Source organism: Papaver somniferum, chromosome 10 (genome assembly GCF_003573695.1).
Source record: "Papaver somniferum cultivar HN1 chromosome 10, ASM357369v1, whole genome shotgun sequence".
NCBI lineage: Eukaryota > Viridiplantae > Streptophyta > Magnoliopsida > Ranunculales > Papaveraceae > Papaver > Papaver somniferum.
The window spans coordinates 165802441-165822554 of NC_039367.1; positions in this window are offsets into that span (position 1 = coordinate 165802441).

Below are 20114 nucleotides of genomic sequence, written 5' to 3' on the forward strand. Positions count from 1 at the left end.
ATATCAAGCTAAATACAACAAAAACAAAGTCAATATTAAGAAAAGACAACTAAAAGAAGTGCATATATCTAACCTGAAAATGGAAAATAACAAGCAAGCAAAGAACGTATGAAGTAAAGGTTCCATCCCTTGAGCTATTGATTCCTTCGGATTTGGCCCATTCCTTGACTAGGACTCCCTCCGTCCTAATTTAGATGCCAAAATTGGAAATTTTTTTTGTCCTAAAATACTTACTATACTTCATATTTTTCCACCATTTATCTTGATTCGCCCCTAACTTGGAATCATGCCATAACATGGAGAATTATGTATTTCAATTTTCAAGTCACACTCTTAAATACTTTTCTCTATATATTTCCTCTCATTTGATTTTTTTCCAACTAAACAACAAAAATCTAGACATCTAAAAAATGGGAATATTAAATACCAATCTAGGATAATTATGGGGAAAAAACTTTTCTCTTTGTGTTTCTTAATCTTTGTGCAAAATCCTATTTTGGCATTTAAACTAGGACGGAGGGAGTAAAATCATATCCCTGAAACGATGGTCTATTTTAGCGACCCAGTCAGAGGAAAATGGATCTGAATACTCCTGCGTAATTGTCGATTGATATGTCACAAGCTATGTTGTTGTGGTTAATGCTCTCAACCACCAGAAGTGGGACTCTTGCATCCGGAATAAACTTCGTAATGCGAAATCTATGTCATGAAACAAAATAAAATGAATACATACACGGTACACCAGATCAAGTACATTTTCATTTATTAAACAGGGGAAATTGGATAATGTCCCAATAAAATACAGGGTACATTATTGGAAATCTGTCCGAACATTTAAAAAATTGGAAAAATATCTCATTCAGTCAAAAATTGAGGTTAAGTCACATGCGTGAGCTCACACACGTGAAAAAGATAAATACAATCTTCAGAATTTCGGGTTCGGGGTTAAAATTCAGGATTTAGAGTTCAGAATTTAAGGTTCAGGTGGTGGCTGCCATTTTGATAATGGTTCTGGTGGCCCTACACATGTGCTTTAACTGGCTTGGACGACAATGTTAACAGAATGGGACATTTTTCGAACTGTTTTTAACGATGGGACAGATGTTCAATATTGCTCCCCGTACTGGGGCATTTTCCCAACTTACCCATTAAAGAGCTAGTGCACCCTTGCACTCTATTTTTGAAATTTAGATTACATATCTCTTCTACTCACAGCCTCCTTTAAGTCTCTTAGTGCAGTCGGATGGAGAAATGAATCCTGTTTTTGGATAGAAATATCCAAATCTCCCCATCTTGTGTATAGATTACAAACATATGATCCGAATGGACGAACAGTTGCACCTGTACGTCAGTAACCAGTACATGCATAGCAATTTCTATATGCTTCAACAGCACGATATGGTCCAATTAAAAGTCATTGACTGATACCCATAGTACGTCCTAATTTAGCAACAAATAGATGAAATTAACAAAAAACTCTGTAGTAAATTAGTAGCAAGTAAACGGTACCTCGAAGACTTGAATATTCTGCTGCAGATTGATTAACAACGGCCTTGAGTTCATCTATGACACGGGTTCGTGCTGTTATGTCATCTTGTGATGGCTTAATCACTGCTAGTATTTCATTAAGAGTACGTTCAAGTACTCCATTAGTACCATAATTTGATGAAGATGCGAAATAACTCATAGCTTGTTCTTGAGTACTTTAATCTAGAGAACCCAAATAAGAAAAGAATAAAAGATTAGAATACCAGAGAAAGCGCTGTTTTCCAAATGCTCACAATCAATGTGTATCTATCTATATAGGGTAGATAGTATTTAAGTCTCATGGGAAATGCAAGTGAAGGGATGAAATCAAATTTGTTGTTGCAACTTTTAATGTTTGTTTTTCCTAAAGGAAGTACTTAAATTGGTTTGACCATTATAGGTTTGTCTCATTTAGTACATTTGAATTTGCTAATGAAATTGGTGATTTATTTCGCAAATGCTTTGAATACCTCGGATTTTCATACCATTATTTAAGTCTCATGGGAAATGCAAGTTAACGGATGAAATAGCATTAATTGGTGCATCTTTTAAGGAATCAGAATGAAGTTAAAAGAGACTATGAGCCAAATGTTATCAAAACAAGTACTTAACTTGGTGAATTGGTAGACTAGAAACAGTATGGTGAATTGAAATGAAGGTTGGCACTTGGCAATAAACAAGGGAGTTTGATTCTCGTGTGGTAATAAATTTGGTGAGTTTTATCTATCCTGTTATGAATTACCCAACCTCAAAACAAATGGCTGATTCAAGCTAGACTCTAGCAGCATGAACACGAACACACGGTAAGATTGATGCGATACGATAGCAGTATTATGACCAGTAAGATTCAATACTAAAACCAACACGGTAAATATTGGATCGCAATCACATTTGGCAGATTCGGGTCCAAACCCTTTTTTTTTTTTTGGCTCAGACGACACGTTATTAGTTGTGGTTAGGGCTGCACAACGGGTAGGGTGGGTAGGATATGGCCTATACCCGCCACCCTACCCGTTTATTGGTGGTTAAGAAAATTTTTACCCGCCATCCTACCCGCCAAATAATGAATAGGATAGGATACGGTTAAAAAACTGGCGGGTAGGGTAGGATTGGCGGGTATTGGTAGGGTATGTGCACCCTAGGTAGGGTGGGTAGGATATGGTCTATACCCGCCACCCTACCCGTTTACTAGCGGTTAAGAAAATCTTTACCCGCCACCCTACCCGCCAAATAATGGATAGGGTAGGATACGGTTAAAAAACTGACGGATAGGATAGGATTGGCGGGTATGGGTAGAATATGTGCACCCTTATTTGTGGTGCAAACCTGCATCGTGACCGAAATTTGCACCTTATTGACAAAAAATTAACCTCGTGGCATAACATGTATCCTCTGACACAAAATTTGAATTGTGAACGAATTTTTTTTGGCTCCAGGATAAATTTCCGCTTAAGCCATTTACCAGTTCCTAGAGGGAGAGGCACATTCAAGGTATGACGTGCCTGACAAGTAGCCCACAATGATTGCGCGTTACAGTGTTGTAAGCCAAGTAAATGCTCCGCAGTAATGGCGCAATGCAAACCCTTAATGGCGCAATGCAAAGCCATAATAGCGGTATACTATATAGACTGTCAAGTGCTGAGATAGCAAAGACTCTGCAGGGCCAGTGACGCGCAAAGGTAGCGCTACACTATAAAGACATTTGGCTAAGTAATGAAGCTTATTGGCCAACACAATGAGGTTTCATTGAGGGAAAGGCAAGACGAGACCAAAGTGACAGATGCAACATGCGATGTTGGCATTAAGGCATATCCGTGGAATTGAGTTGGCCCAAACTCAAGGATGATGCAAGTAAGGTAGAATAGGCCAAGAGTTGGTCTATGCATTAGTTCAAGACAGGGCCAAAGCTTGGACACTGCAAACAAGCTAGTAATGCAAGAATGACATTGCTATTGTCAAGCAAGTTGGTTAAGTGAAGCATATGGCGCCAGATAACCAGATTGAGCTAAGGAAGTGGCGAGATGATTGTAGCGCAACAATTGTCAATATGGAAGAGTTCAGTAAAGCACAACAATGGTGCAATACAGAGGCCAAGTCTAGAAAAGCGCAAGAAATGTGCAATACGGTTCAGGTGACGGTTAGGAGTTGGTTACGGGCTTCACAAGAATGTCGATGACGCGAGACAAAGGAGAACGGTTATAAAGGGAGTTTATAAGCGTGGGAGACGGTTCCTAACTGCTAGAGAACAGGTGTTGGGCGATGGCTTCAGTTTAGAGAGAAACTGGTCAAGGTGGCACTTTATAGGGGTTATGGAACTTCTCCATGGGACAGATGGCTGTTCCCTGCGTGTGCAACGGTTGTGCACGGTTTTAGCCAGTAAAGCTACTGTATAAATAGTCCTAAGGCATGGGAAATTCAGCAGACTTACATAGGAGAGTGTGAGACTCAAAATATGAGAGTTTTTTTTGTAAGGTTAAGGCTTGGTTTAAGGTGAACAAGTGTGTGTAAGACCCTAAGTCGGCAAGTTTTGTATTTCTTCCCTTTGATGCAATAAAAGAAGTTGATTGTGTCATGTTCTAAGTGTTCTTGGTTGACTTATTGTGTTCATCTATGTATGCAATATTTGAATGCATTATGGGATGCATTTGAAAAGTTAAGTGAAGAGAAAGAAGGTTAAAGGGTTCCGCTGAAGAACTGTTGAGTTGACTGTTTGCATTGGTGCAAACTTATAAGGCTGAAGTGCAGGTGGGTGAAGCTTTATTCACAGAATCACTGTACTGGCAGGTTACGCCTTCGCATAAATTTATCTGGGGCATTTGAAGGTGTGACACAAGGTCACTGAGCAAATTTGGAGTCACTAAGAAACTTATGACACAACTTCTTAGTAGTCACTACAGTTTGGTTAAGGGGCAGATTCTGAGCCAGGAGATAGATTTGTAAGAATGAAATATACTAAGCAAACTTGGGTCTCTATATACTCCAAAATCCCAAATATTTTCCACTTTTCCATTTCCATTTTATGTTACGAGGCAGATAGTTGGTAGAGGAGAAAGATATCGGACACATGGTATTTTGGGACAAATGTCGTGATGCAGATTTTTAGTCACATTTTGAGTAGCGAACAGATTATGGGACACAACATGTAAATATTGGGTTACATGGTAAATTTCGGATCACTGTAAATATTGGATAATTCCAAAGTTTGCCATCTATACCGAAGCAAAGACGTCTGCACGGTGAATCAAATATTCTTGCAATTTAAATTAGCTAGCTAGATGAACATCAAAGACATGTCAAATTCAAGTAATTTAGAAACCATGTAGCCATACGAATTTCAAACAACAGCATAATGTGCTCATCATATTCGGTTGAAACAAAAATAAGTTTTACTGCAGGTTCAATCTTGAAGTTTAACAAAGATATAATATTAATTGTCGATCGCTAGAAGGTGAAGCAATAAGTTTTACCAGCCAGCCTCTTCTTGTAATGATTTCTGATCTAAGCTGAGGCCTCACAAGATTAGAAATCAAAGAATGTCTATCACGGCCACCAGCTGAAAGGAGCATTTGATAGGTCTTATGGAATACTTCAAAAACCCTGCTTCTCTCGTAATCAACTGCCCGAGCAGCATTTTCTGTTCGTTGAAATGGGTCGTCAATCTAATTAAAACATTATAACAAACAAGAAGACATTAAATAAGAGTTAGAACAAAAGTTCTGATTTTCTTCGGCATCTATTATACGGAAGACAGATAAGGGTGAAGTCGAAGAACATACAATCAATGGATAAATTCTAAAAAGGCTGAAAAAATTGCCCCTTCTTGGTTGCAATTTTCCAGAATAGGTGCAAATGGCGTGATCCTTTGCCATCTCTCGGATTGTAGAGAACTGCAACAGAAGTTTAAAGGTTTACTGCCGGGAATTTGACACGAGTACATAACCATTACACAATCTGGTATTAACGTTGAGTTGTATATTTACCTTTCTGAAGAATGAAACAAAAAGTTCAGACAAAGAGCTCGTATTTGCTAGTCTCTCCCTCTTAAATTTTTCCACATAAGCAGTCATTCTATTGTCTGATCACGACTGTTAACGGATCTACCTACACAAAAGAATAATGCAGGATTAGCAATTGATTGTTCACAACCTGGACAGTAGGTTTCCACATGGTCATCATATGACTACACAAGGCATATGCGCACTCTCAAGACATGTCCTATTGATAAGTGAATGAAGCTTAGGGTTATATGTTTTCCTTACCATAGAAAATATCCCCAGGATGGATTTCTTTAAGCGGAGGTAAAATTGGAGGTTCGCATGTCTGCAGGATTAAGTAAGAAAAAGCACAAACATATACAAGTGAAGTAAGGATTAGAATGGATGGTGAGTTGCATAACTTCAAGTTGCATAACTTCGAATGAATTCAGTAGAAAAGGTATATAAGCTAATGAAATCGAGATCAACATTAAGAGAAGTATACGAAATGCATTTATAACCTGAAAATGGAAAACAACAAGCAAGCAAAGAGCATAGGAAGTTAAAGTTCCATCCCTCGGGCTATTGATATCTTCGGATTTAGCCCATTCCTTGACCAGTAGAACCATATCCCTGAAACGATCGTCTATTTTAGCTACCCATCTTCTTGTGATGGCTTAATCACTGCAAGTATTTCATTAAGAGAAAGTTCAAGTACTCTATTATTAGTACCATAATTTGATGATGATGATGAAGATGAACTGTTTATGAAATAAGTACTCATAGCTTTTTCTTGATTCAAATAATACCCAAATAAGAAGACTAGAAGCCGGTTTTTGAAGGCTCGGTATCAATGGGTACCCATCTAGTATTTAAGTCTCATGGGAAATGCAAGTTAAGGGATAAAATCGCATTTAACTGGCGGAACTTTTTAGGAGATCAGCATAGGGAATCAGCAGAATGAAGGTAAAAAGCCAAATGTTTGTTTTTCTCAAAGCAAGTACTTACTGTTTCTTTTGACCATCATAACTCGATAAATTGGTAGACTAGATACAGTGTGTGGTCAGTTGAAAAGAAGATTGCCACTTGGGAAATTCTTTCTGAATTACTGTTTTCTCAATCGAAGCAGCCATCATGTGGCCGCTAGCTGCAAATAAATAGTCTTACAGTTGCGGCAAGCGTTTCACTTAACTTTACATCCAAGGTATCCTTAGGCTAGAAAAGATCTTAACCCTTTACAATGCTCTCTTAATGGATGACGGTTAATATTATATAGTGGAGGACAACTAATAAAACGCCTATTATTTCGGTTATCTCTATGTGACACACTGCAAAACAGAAGGCCTCTTAGGACGGTCAAAAAACGTTCCAAGAGGACAAAAAACCGTCCCAAAAGGTATTAGGGACGGTTTATGTACCGTCCCCTGTTCCACCGTCACTAATACTATTTGGCCATGTTTTTTTTTGGGACGGACATATTCTAGCCTTGATTTAAATATTTTATGACTATTAGGGACGGTCAGGCCATCACCGTCCCAAATATCCTTCTTTAGGGACGGTTTTTCCAAAACAACCGTCTTTAGAAGCTACTTGTTTTGTAGTGACACCATCGCGCTGACATGAATAAGTCAACCTTTCTTTCGCACAAGCTACCACACTTATTACGTGGACCTTATCTTCGCACAACCATATTATGACGTCATCGCTTACCTGTGTAAGTGACTTATTTGGATTATATCTTCGCGCTTTGATGCAAATCTATCTCTCGCGCTGTTTAGTCTTCTTAACTCGCTCAATTTAGGTAATTAGATATTTCTGTGTCTACAGATATCCATTCCTTTACCAGTAGAACCATATCCTGATATCCATGAAACGATCATCTATTTGAGTGACCCAGCCAAAGAAATCGCAATTGTGCACTCCTTCCCAAGTGTTGACCGAAGGAATGTTACTGACGAGAAAGATTGGTTTCCAGGAGAAGTGGTCTGGAATCATCAAATTCCATCGAAAATTTGCTTTGTGGTTTGGCAAGCAATGGTGAACAGGTAAGCAAGTAGAGAAAATTTATTAAAAAAGAACATTGTGGTATCTTCTTTGTGTAGCTTGCGGGGAGTTGAAGATGAAGTGTAATGATCCGTCCCTCCACCGATACTATCCCCACTTATCCACAGTAATTATCCGGCAGTCTGGGATTTTTAACGGGCATCGCTACGGTAATCCGGCAGAAACTTTATGGATGGTCACCCATCCCTGGATTCCTCCCGTCCGAGCACGCTTAACTGCAGAGTTTTCTACCAACTCTTGAGCCAATTGTGCTGAAAAGGCCTCGGTATAATGTAAACGTTTCTTGTCTCCTGTGAGAGCAGTATCTGGCATAACCGCTAGGCATACTCCCCCACCCTAGAACAAGCGAACGACCCCTAATTGTATCCCAACTAACACCGATATTGTTCCCACTTACCAACTACGGTTATCCAGCAGTGTGGAATTCTTAACGGCACTACTGCGGTTATCCAGCAGCAGCTTCCAGAGAGGTCCTCATTCCGTGACTACTCTCGACCGAGCACACTTAACTGTGTAGTTTTTCCCACAACTCAGTCAAGTGTATTCATTAGGCCTCAATGTTAGGAAAGAACAAGTCATTACTTATATTTCATTCGGCCAACCACTGCCGATAATCGGGGTATTACATGAAGATGCAACACACCTTTTCCTACACTGTAATGTTGCTCATCTGGTATGAAATGAACTCTTCCCTAATACATGTTGGCTTGGGGGAGACCTAAAACAATTTTACAACTAATTCAGCAATGGAACTTGGAATCGTTTAGAGGGGAAGCTAAAGGCTATTTGGAGATATATTATTTACGCATTCTTATATGGGCATTATGAAAAGTGAGGAATCAACGAGTTTTCGAGAATAAGGAATCAAGAATTGAAGAAATAATAACGAAAATAAAGACAATGGTTTTCTCGTGGATGAAAGTCTTTCATGAGGACTTTAGCCCCTCTTTTGATTCATGGATGTACAGATACGATTAGAGATGTAAATTGGGCTGTGCCAGCACGAGAACATCCCAACCTAGCACATGACTTAGCCCAGCATGTATATCACATTAGTTTCATGGGTGAGTTGGGTTTGACTAATCGGCACAGTAGCCCAGCACAACACGTGGCACAGATAAGCACGTGCCACGGCACAACACATCACGTTAAGAAAGCACGTCATAATATGTATCAAAAACTACACCAAATCGACTGTTTTGAGACATTTATATCTTTTTTATTAATTCAAGAGACACATATAAGTGTCTCAAATCGTGCGTTCGAATCTCTTGCGACGCATAAGGCGACACTTATAAGGGTCTCTTAATTAATTTAAGCGACACATGTAAGTGTCTCTTTAATTAGTTAGCGACGAGTCCGACTTTGTGCACCCACGGGTGCACATTCCTCCCCTCTTGATTTGCTGGATTTAACATGATACTTTACTATTTTAGAATTTTTTTTCTCTAATTTCGTTTAGAATGAAAAGAAAATACAAGTCCCAATACGTGAATTTTCTTTTTCTTCATCTTTTTCGTCCATCTTCCTTACTTCTCTGTATCTGCAAGATTTCTTAATCCTTTTGACAGAACTTGAACTTGAAATTCTCTATACAATTAGTCTTTCTTTGATGAAATTCTCTATACAATTAGTCTTTCTTTGATGAAATTCTCTATACAATTAGTCTTTCTTTGATGTTAGAATACGGAGAGGCTAAGAGATTATAAACCGCAGGATCATAGATTTCCCAACAATTTGGGACTAATAATCTCAACACGCCCCCTCACGTGTAGCCTCGTTGGGTCTAACACGTGGACAATTAAATCGGGTGACGCGGAGTAAAGGTGCAGTCAAATGACTCAACACAAATAGCCTGCTCTGATACCATGTTAGAATACGGGCATCCAACTCAAAACCAATTGCCAATGAGTGGAGAGGCCCTAAGAGATTATAAACCGCAGGATTTCAACATGTGCAATAATGTGGGACTAATAATCTCAACATGTGCTAAGACAAACTCATGAAGAAGCCTAACTTTAAACTCCAACCAAACCTAGCATATTAAAAAAATTTGCTTACCCACTACTATTTTCTCTGATGGGTTTTCTGCGTCCAGCCTTTTACAGACGAAAATCTTTATGCTTTATACTACATCAGGTGAATTATCAGCTTAGTCTATTGCACCTAAACCGTCTGATGAAATGCCGATATGAAAATTTTAAGCTTGGAATATTATGAATTTATGATCCTTGGTTATTAACGCAGTGAAAAGATTTTAGAGTTGCTAGACGGATTCACTGTTCATTTATTAAGTAGGGGTTGAATCAGAATTTTGTTGCCGGTGAATCTCTCGATAAATGATGGGTATATTATATTTGATTTGATGGATGATGATGGATTAATCCATTTTTAGTTAGGATTTAGCGATTCGTCGACTCGTAAGGGCGAGATGCGAAGAATCATGTGAAACTTTTTAATCATGTAAAACAGATGAGTTGTGTTATTCCATGCGTTTGAACCTAGAAAGGTGATAGGATGAAGAATTTGAAAATAGAAGCATAAAGAAGATGATAGTCATAGAGACTACAGGGAGAGAAAAGATAATAAGAGCTTCTCCAATGGTGGTTGTGTGTGTTTTCTAGGTGGCAACCTAAATAAGTCATCCTCATTTCAATTTTTTCTTAATTTTAGGGGGGAAACATTTCATCTCCAGTGAACTTTTATGAATTAAATGCATTTTTTATTTTTAGTAAATTTTAGATTTTATTACACCTAAAGAAGGCTATTTAATATATTGGAATTAATTTTAGGAAACAAAAGCTTACTAGGATAGTTTGACATTGTCAAGGTGAATGTCTAAAACTTGACCTTCACCTTGACAATATCTAACAAAAATTAAGCCATGTCATCTTCACATTGATTTAAAAAGTTGGGTTGGAGAAGATTTTTAGGGAAAATGAATGTCCATCCTCTGTGGACTTAGACATTTATCTTCACATACATTCCATTGGAGAAGCTCTAATAGATATATAAAAAAAAAGAAAATAAAATATGGTACATTATTTATATGTCCCTACTTTTGACACCCAATAAATATATCCTTATACAACAATAAATATGTCTCTACTTTTTAATAACCTTATCCATTTAAAATTAGAATACCTTAATACCCTCACCCATATAATATTTTTCTTTATTTCAAAATGGAACAAATTTTTTCCACTACCACTTCACCACCACCACTAGAAAAACCACCACCAACATTCAACTACCATTCCACCACCACCGTTCAACAACCACCACCTACCAACCGCTACCACCACTAATATTCCACCACCAACATTACACCACCAACAGTCCTCCACCACCACTAGTCTGTCGCCGCCACCACCACTAGTTCGCCGCCGCCGCCACCACCACCGCCACCGTCAGCGCCGCCGCCGCCACCACTAGTTCAGATATTTTTGTATCAACAACAGTAGTTGATCCAAATAAAAATAAAACCAACAGCAGAAGTTGATCCATTTTAGGGGATCAACAACGATAGTTGATCCAAAAAAAAAGGATCAACAGTGGAAGTTGATCCAATTTAATGGATCAACAATGAAAGTTGATCCACGTAAATGTAGTGAACTTGGCATGAGTCGAACACGCATCATCTGACATGGAGTCAGTCATGCTACCATTGCACCACAAGTTCAACATTGGAAGAAATTTACATGATTTAAACTACAAACCATGATTTAAGCTACAAGCATGATTATACTTATCCAAGGAAATATTGTCAACAATAGGAGTTGAAAGGATCAACAACAGTAGTTGATCCCATAAAAAATTGGGTGAACAACAAGAGTTGATCCCATAGATGGATCAACAACCATAGTTGATCCCATAAAAAATTGGGTCAACAACAGGAGTGGATCCCATAAAATGGATCAATAACAACAATTAATCCCATAAAAACATAAACACCATTCAAAACAACATTTATCACTGCCCTAACATCCACCACCACTGTCGCAAAACTTAAACAACCACCACCACCATCATAAACATCCAACACAAATACAATTATAATACAGTCATTACCACCAACCTAAAAAAAGGCATCAACAACAGTAGTTGATGCAATAAAAATTGGATCAACAATAGGAGTTGATCCAATAAACGGGATCAACAACAATAGTTGATCCAATAAAAACTGAAGTAAGTAGGTTAATGAAAGGACAATTGCTATACCTGGAACACCATCAACATGTTGAACTCGATCTAGAACACAAATTCAAATCTCCATTAAAAATAGCACCAATAGATCCCATCACCAAATGTGACTCAAATCAAACAAAAACTTCATCTTCTTTACTAATCTAACTCGATCCCAATCTTAATTTCATCTTAGGAACCCTAATTTCATATTTCGTTCTTCAATCTCCCAGTTTAGATTTCACAACAACAAAACTTATTAACTTTAATAGATCTATTGATAACGGTTGCGGTGGTGATGGTGCTGGTTTTGGTGGAGGAACTCGAGATGATGATGATTCTTTGATAATCTAACTCGATCCCAATCTTAATTTCATCTCAGGAACCCTAATTTCACCTTTCGTTCTTCAATCTCTCAGTTTAAATTTAACAGCAGCAAAATATATTGACCTTGATAGATCTGTTGATAGCGGTGGCGGAGGTAACGGAGGTGGTGGTGCTGGTTGTGGTGGAGGCGATCGAGATGGTGGTGGTGATGGGAACGATGAAGATGGTGGTGGCGACGGAGATGAAGATGGTGAGGACGAGATGAAGATGCTGGTTCGTATTTTGCTGAGAAGTACAGAAGGAAGGGCGTGAAATTGATACATAAAGGATAAGTATGAAAACCATGAAAATAACTTTTTTTGATAAAATTTCAATTATGCAACTAGGAACATATATAAAGTCTGTTAGGGATATTTGTGAAGTCCCATCAAAAGAAGGGATAAAAGTTCAATTTCTACACCAAAATAATATACAAAAAAAGGAAATATTTTCCGTCAATTAAGAAACCTATAAAAAAAGGAGGAATGTGCACCCCAGTTAAGCCAGGGTGCACAAGGTCGGACTTACATTTTTTGGCTAATTCAAAGACGCTTATATGTGTCTCAAAATTGAATTAGCATTTAAAAAAAAAAACTAATTTTTCAATTTCCAAAATTGAAATTTCCTGGTCCTGCAGATTTGATTTTCTGCTTCTCAATACAGATATATTTAGATTCCCACTCAAGTTGCATGATACATCGCACATTCTCATCATTATGACCTCTACCTACAATTCCATACATATTCTCATTTATTGATTATAGTTATTCCATCTTTTATATATGCACATCTAAAACAAAAGAAACACAATATACAAAACAATACCTGCACATTTAAAACATGCACATCATTCGGTAACATCTCAAACAGATACGGTGTCCATGCTTTCCTTTGGAGATTCCCTTTGTCTCACTGTTTAACACACTAATAGTTGCAAATTATACGGAAGAGATGATGAGGATAACTTGGAATGTGGAGGTACCGCAAGAGCATCAGACTGTTGCTCGGAGTGCTTATGAGGATCCTTTGCATGTTTTTGAATGTCAGTTGACAAGGACCTTTTGTAAGCTGTACAGATGGCATGAAATCTTTCCCAATACTCTCTTGTTCTTACACAAATTTTGTAGGTATCTTGCACGTTCCTCTATAGCACCTGAAGGGACCTTTGCATCTGCATCAACCATCCACAGTATCAGGTTTCAGAAACCAGTGTGGTAGTTCAAATTCAGAAGTGAATATAAATTATCGATCAATATCATAAGCATTCAATAGAGTATAACTAATATTTGTCATGATTAAGCGAAAACCTGACACCAAAGAAACAATTTGAGATCAATATAATGTTCATTTATCCAAAATATTGAATGACAACCAAAATCTTTCCTTAAGGTTGACTTAACAATATGCCATTGCATGTAGTCCAGTCTTACAATTCTACAACTGGTTCAGATTTTCATAAAATGCTCTCCTCCTCCAAGTTGGTTCAGAACGGAGAAATCATTTAGGCCCTAAAACAAGTCATTCCTTATTGTGGGAACAATGCCATTCCTAAAATCTCTATCTGCGGTTAGGATGGCTACGTACTGGTTCATCCAAATTTCTCAGAGGCATTTATAAACAGGTTAATAACTCTCGTTAATTGCTAGAATTTGTTTCAAAACAGGTTAACACTCATATCTAAGGAGCCTACTATTCTCATAATCATAATGTAAGGTGGAAGCAACACTAATTGACTCGGCATCCTTACGAAAAGAAGCTGCATCAGTTTCATTTCTACATGAATATACTATAGATGAAATACTCTAGAGATAAAGCCATAAAGAGTAAACAACATCTCAGTTTTAATAAACAGAAGACATAACAAATACAACACCAGAGACAAAAACAAAGTAAAATTTATCTAGCTGTAGTGGTCACCTGTCATCAGAACCAACAATACTCTTGTTTCATAGAAGTGTTTTGTTGTTTTGCTGGTATACTATGTAATAACCTGCCTTGGGGAACTGAATTGTCTAACTCTTCAAATGCCCTGAAATGACAAGTCATATTGATAAGAAACTGAAGAACAAATTACGTGAAACCAATACTCGGAAAATTTACGCTTATGAGCACTATCAATTCTTCTTTATATAAACGAGGATGTTGTGGCTGACGTGTCGATACCATATTCAAGCTCAGCCATACTGAAAAATTAAGAAGCCACGTCAACCACCACCCTCTGCAAACGGCGCCTGTGCCACTTGAAAGGACACAACGTTTTTGGAACAGTTAGTCCGAAACTAAATGCATCGAAGAGAGTTCTTTTGGTAAGAGATTTTAATACCTATTGTTTGAAACGTCGCAAACTTTGACTTCGGAATCCTATAAATCGATTATGAAACGGCATCTCCGTTGATGACTGTGACAATAATTCTTTAGCAAGCCATTTGGGTAACATTCCGATCGGTTTCTTTGGTTTCGTCTGTTTGTTGTTGACCCAAATATTCAGGAGTATACGATTTCAGCCATTTCAAACCCCAATGTTGGTGGAATACGTCATATATACTTGAAGGAAGTGAAAGAAGACACCCGACCCCCGGCTGCTTGATGAATTGCTAAAGCGAGAGTGGTTCTTCAATCATGAGAGTTTTGTTTTGAAGCTTTATAGTAAAATTGTACAGAAAGAAAGCCTTATCAAATCTAATCAGATCATATTTAATCCGGTATATTTTCGCAATAATAGTTTTATGGTGTGTGGATTGGATTTTTTGAAAAATGTATTTTCTTTTGTTAACTGTTGATATTAATGGAGTTCGCTTGATTTCATCTGGAGTACTTGCGTCATAACTAGGAGGAGATAATTTACGTTTAATTTGTTTTTTTTTTTTTAGTTTATTTAGAAAAGCTTACTTCTTTTCGTTGTATTCATCAGTGCAACGATCGGTGGCGCCTGATGTGCAACATGTGCATCAGTTCTAAGTGTCCATTTGATTGATGAAACCCAGACACAATCAGATCAAGTACAATACAGTATTGTAAGTGTCATCAGCGATCAGATTTCGTAAGTCAATAATGTCAGTTTGGTTCAATTGTTTTTTACGAAATGACTTTCCATGGACATACTGGTGGTTTAGACAATTAGACAAGACATTACTTGGTCCATATGGAGAGATAACAAGTTTGGTCAACTTAACCAAATCATGTTTTGGTTCAGACAGGGGAAGACAAATTTTGATCAACCTATTAACCAAAATGTGTGACCTGTTAATATATAATTTTTACTACGGTTTGGTCATGGAAAGCAATTATACATGTCTGGGAGGTATTTTAGGACTTGGGTCAATAATGTGTATAATCGACTTTTGCCTTTCTTCACTATTTGCTCTAGTTTCTTTAAATTTCCCATTATATGTTCACCATTGAAACAAGTTTCTATGCAATCGATTGAGGACAAGCAGGTCGTAATGATTTTGGAAAATTAAGATATGTTGGGACTTCGGAGGTAAATCATGTTATCTTCAAAATTATTTGGTGTATTATCGTAAACTTGAGTTGATGTTTGGCTAATACAAATTATGACTATTTGTAGAAATCTTGGAAAATTTTGTAGTTGCAGGAAATCCTACACTACATCCCTCATATGATTTCATTATTACTCAACTCATTTTTAGATTCACACTAATTTTATTGATCAATCTTTGAATATTCTTACAAGAAAAGATAAAGGAATCAAGAATGACCTCTGTTCTAGACTTTCTCTCTCCTATTTACTTGTTTCTTACTCAAAAAAGATCTACTCTTCCTTTACAACTTGACGACTATTTATAGGGAAATACATAGTGGATGACAGCTAATCTGTCCTTTATTTTCGAATATGACTTGCGACATTCTCGCAACCTTACAAATCTTAATCTCGCAAACTCTCTAATTTTCGCAGGACCATCACATTTTTCTCATGATTTTAGCTGGCGTCGTTTATTATATCATTTCTGAAATTGTTCTGCGACGCTGTTGTGTTGTGTTGTTGATAATTTCACTAAGATATTATTGTTGCGAGATTCTGATCCTACATCTTGCCTCTTTTAATATCTTTTCTGCGAAGTAGAGAATGATGTGAGAAACGCCGCAGTTGTTCCTCTCTTCATATTCTGCATTTATCACACGTATTCTTTCTTCCATCCGTTTCTTGACACGTCTTTTGTAACCGCTTCTTTTTAACCGCTTATATCTTCCCGTATTAATCGTGTTTATCTTCTCGAGGAAAAATTCTCTCTATATATATTCTTTCTCACTCTCTTTTTGTTTCTTTTTATTTTCTCTGCAACTTCATCGTTCTTCTGCAAATTCCGTTATTGCAACTTTTCTTCTTTCTTCTTCAATCTTTTTAAGTTCTTCTTCATCTTCATACTATTTCTTATGTAGATCTTCATCATTCGTAATTTTTTTCGAAATAATCTTCCTGCTAGTGTTTTCCATGGATTCATCAAGGTTAGTTTTCTTTTTTCTTCTTTATGGGCTTTGCTGAAATTGATCTTGTTTACTGCCTTATTTGATGTTGTTTATGTGATTCCCATACTGTTGGTATTTCAGCAAAAGCTCCTCCAACACTAAGTTTACGGTTCATAACCCTAACATTCCCAAACCGCAGCATAAAGTTGTTGCGCATAAAAGAAAGTCTGCGAATGAGAAGGTAGTAAGAAACATTATCCTTTTCTAATAACAATATTGTTGCCTCTGTTTCTTATTTGGATTGTAATTCGCAGGATGATAAGGATGTCAATAAACCTCTCAAGAAATCGCGTCACCTTAAAACTGTTCAAACTTCTGTTCCATTCCAGTTACTTATATCTTCTAAATCTCATAACATCTTCGCAAGATAAACACTTATCTCCAATTCGCGAAAAAGCTGCCTCAAACTTCATTTCTTCAACTGATCTTTCAATGATTGAAATCCCCTTTGTTGATCCTTCTGTGAATGAAACTTCTTCTCTTCCTATTGAGAATGTTTCTCAACCTTCTATCATTGCCAGTTCTCTACTTGAGTCTCTTCCCCTTTCGAAAGAAACCATGGAAAGAATAGATATTGCTTTCAAAGTTTTGTCTGAAGTCGTGGATGATGGAAAGAAGTCCTCCATTGATCCTGTCAAGTCTAATGTTTGCGAAATTCTGAGCAAGCATTTAGGTTCTGACAGAGCTACTTCGCAGACAGCTTTGGAAAAAGAGTGTAATGCTCTTCGTCTCGAAAATCAAAAGCTTCAGAATGTTTTGTTGGATCGTGACAATCTTCGCAAGAAGAATGATGAATTGAGAGGTATGATTTTCTTATCTGTGTCTTCAATTTTCCTTTTTAATGGTTTTATCCTTCCATATTTAATTATCCTTGAAATCCCTCTTTCGCACGTTAAGCCTTAAACCAGAAACGAATAATGGATAGATATCAATTTGAATCTGTTGTTGAAGAAGCCCGTGTTGATAAAGAAATTTTGATGGATCAATATAACCAATTAGATAACCTCTATTCATATTCTCTTGATCATATAAATAATCTTACCAATGAAAATACCCAATTAGTTCAGAGACAAGATTTATTAAGTAATGAAGTATCTCGCCTTTCTTATTCTTTAACTAAAGCTAATTTAGGAATGGAAACTTTATCAGATGAGAATAAAACCTTATCTCAAGAGAAGCGAACTTGTTTAAACAAGATGACGATATCTTCGCAACAACTTAGCATTCTCCAGAAAGTATGTGATGACCAAGAGCAATCTCTTCGCTCTTTGAGAAATAAACTTAAAGAAGTAACAGAGTCATCTATCGCTGAAACGGATACACTCATTAAAGGTAGAATAGCTTTAAGTGTAAAGGCTAATCAACTTAAAGAACAATATTCCAAATTAGAAGAATCTTATTCTTCTCTTGCGAAGAAAAATGTCTTTCTTATTTCTAAAGAGAAAAATCTTCAGTCTCGACTTAAAGGTTTAGTTGGAGATAAATTTGATGACGCAATGGACCGTTGGGAGAATAGTTGTCTGTCCTTGATTCAACACCTTATTTCGCAAAAGGAAGGTAGTCATAATAGTTTGACTGCCTTAACTATCTTTTATTTGTCATATTTTTATGAGTTCTTCATCTTATTAAAATTTTGTATTTTACCTTTCGCAGAGTCTGAGAAGAATCTTCATTCCTACATTTCTGTTTTGGAGGCTAAATATGCCAAAATTCGCAAAGAAAATGCATTGCTCGTCTCTTCCCTTACTGGTTCTCGCGACCGAGCAGAAAGAAGACTTGATTATCTTGGTTATTTTAAGGATATTCAAGATAGGGATCATCAGAGAGCACTTCTTCGTCAAGTTCATCTCCGGGCTGAAGTCCTTGTAAATGATATTTTATTGTCCAAATCTCTTCCTCCTACATCAATTGAACCTTTGGAAGTAGATGATGATGAAGTTCCTCGTCCTGCTGATAGTGATTATGATATTATGAAAGTGGTGCAGAGGATGATTTCTTGGAAGGTAAAGAAGAAATTCCTTCTAAGAAAGCATCTGCTGGTGTTAATCAAAATGAGAAAGAAATCTCTCCTGAAGAAGTAATTGCTGGTGATAATCAAGGTGCTAGTCAAGGCGAAGATCAGAACCGAAATGAAGGAGAGGCTTGCGATAATGAGAACATTGGCGAAGAACGTCTGTTATCTCCTGCTACTGGAATTAATACTGAAGCTTGAGCTTCTTATCTAGTTTTATCTTCTTAAATTGTCTTACTTTTATCACTTTTGCGAATAATATTCTTCAACCAACTTTGGAATCAATTTTTCCTTTTAGTATTTTGTTGATGAGAAAGATAATGCTTCTTGTTTATTGATTCCCATACTTGCCTCTCATTATCTTTCTTGCAAAAAATAATCTGTTACGAATACTTATAAATATTTTGTTTTATCATGTGGTCTTATTTTTCCTTCCTAATTAAAGGTCTTATTATGCCACCTCTTGTCATTGCGACAAAATCGCAGGACGTCCTTGCACTTTCATGCAAAAACCCATTGATCTTGCCTTAACTTTTTCTTTTGTATTATGGCCTCTTCAGGAATGTTGCGACAATATGACAGGCCTAAATATTCTTGCGAAAATAAAGCCCCATGACATTGTCGTCTTGCGACGAAATCGCAGGACGTCTTCGCACTTTCATGCGAAAACCCATTGATCTCGTCTTATCTTTTTCTTTTGTATTATTGCCTCTTCAGAATTGTTGCACAAATATGACAAGCCTTAATACCCTTGCGAATAAAAAGCCTCATGACATTTGCGTCTTAAGACACTTATCATCTCCCTAATGGAGGGTGCCGCCCTTATCTCCCCCCTGGCTACCCCTTCAAGGAGGCGTACTTCTACCATATAAGGTTAGCTCCTCCCATCCAGTCTTAACAACAACCAGTTGTTTTCGCAGGATCTTATCCCTTTTACCTATAGGGCTTATGGTTACGAGACTGCACCCTAAGTGGGGTTTTTCTTCGGGCCGAGTGTAGTATAAGCCAAGACTTGTCAAGAATGGCAAGGTACGCTTCAAACGTCCCTGACACTCTTGACTCAACCGTGTACCTCGGCGCCTTGATCATATCTGCACTCCTTGGGAGAGTCCTTATTACCTTAGTCGCCCAACCCAAGTCATATGCTTAAGCTGAGAATCCAAGGTGCCTCTCCCGGATGGGCTTTATTGACCCCAAATCTCCATGACTCAGGTTCCGGTGGCGGTGTAGCCTTTCCCTGAGCCATGCAACAGGTACCCCCTAATATGACGTACTTTAGGTCTTACATTTGCCTCTTGCGAAATTTTATTCGCGAACTAGGGTGTACGCCATAAAGGTTCGCCCCTTTCTTTTATGTCATTGTTCTGTGATTATCTCTGCGAAAATTTCGCACATCATGATCTTGTTTTGATATGAATAATCTTGCAATTATTCTTTCAGAATCCATAACTTCTCAAAGCTTCTTACGGATAATATCTTTTTAAGTACAACCTGTTCCA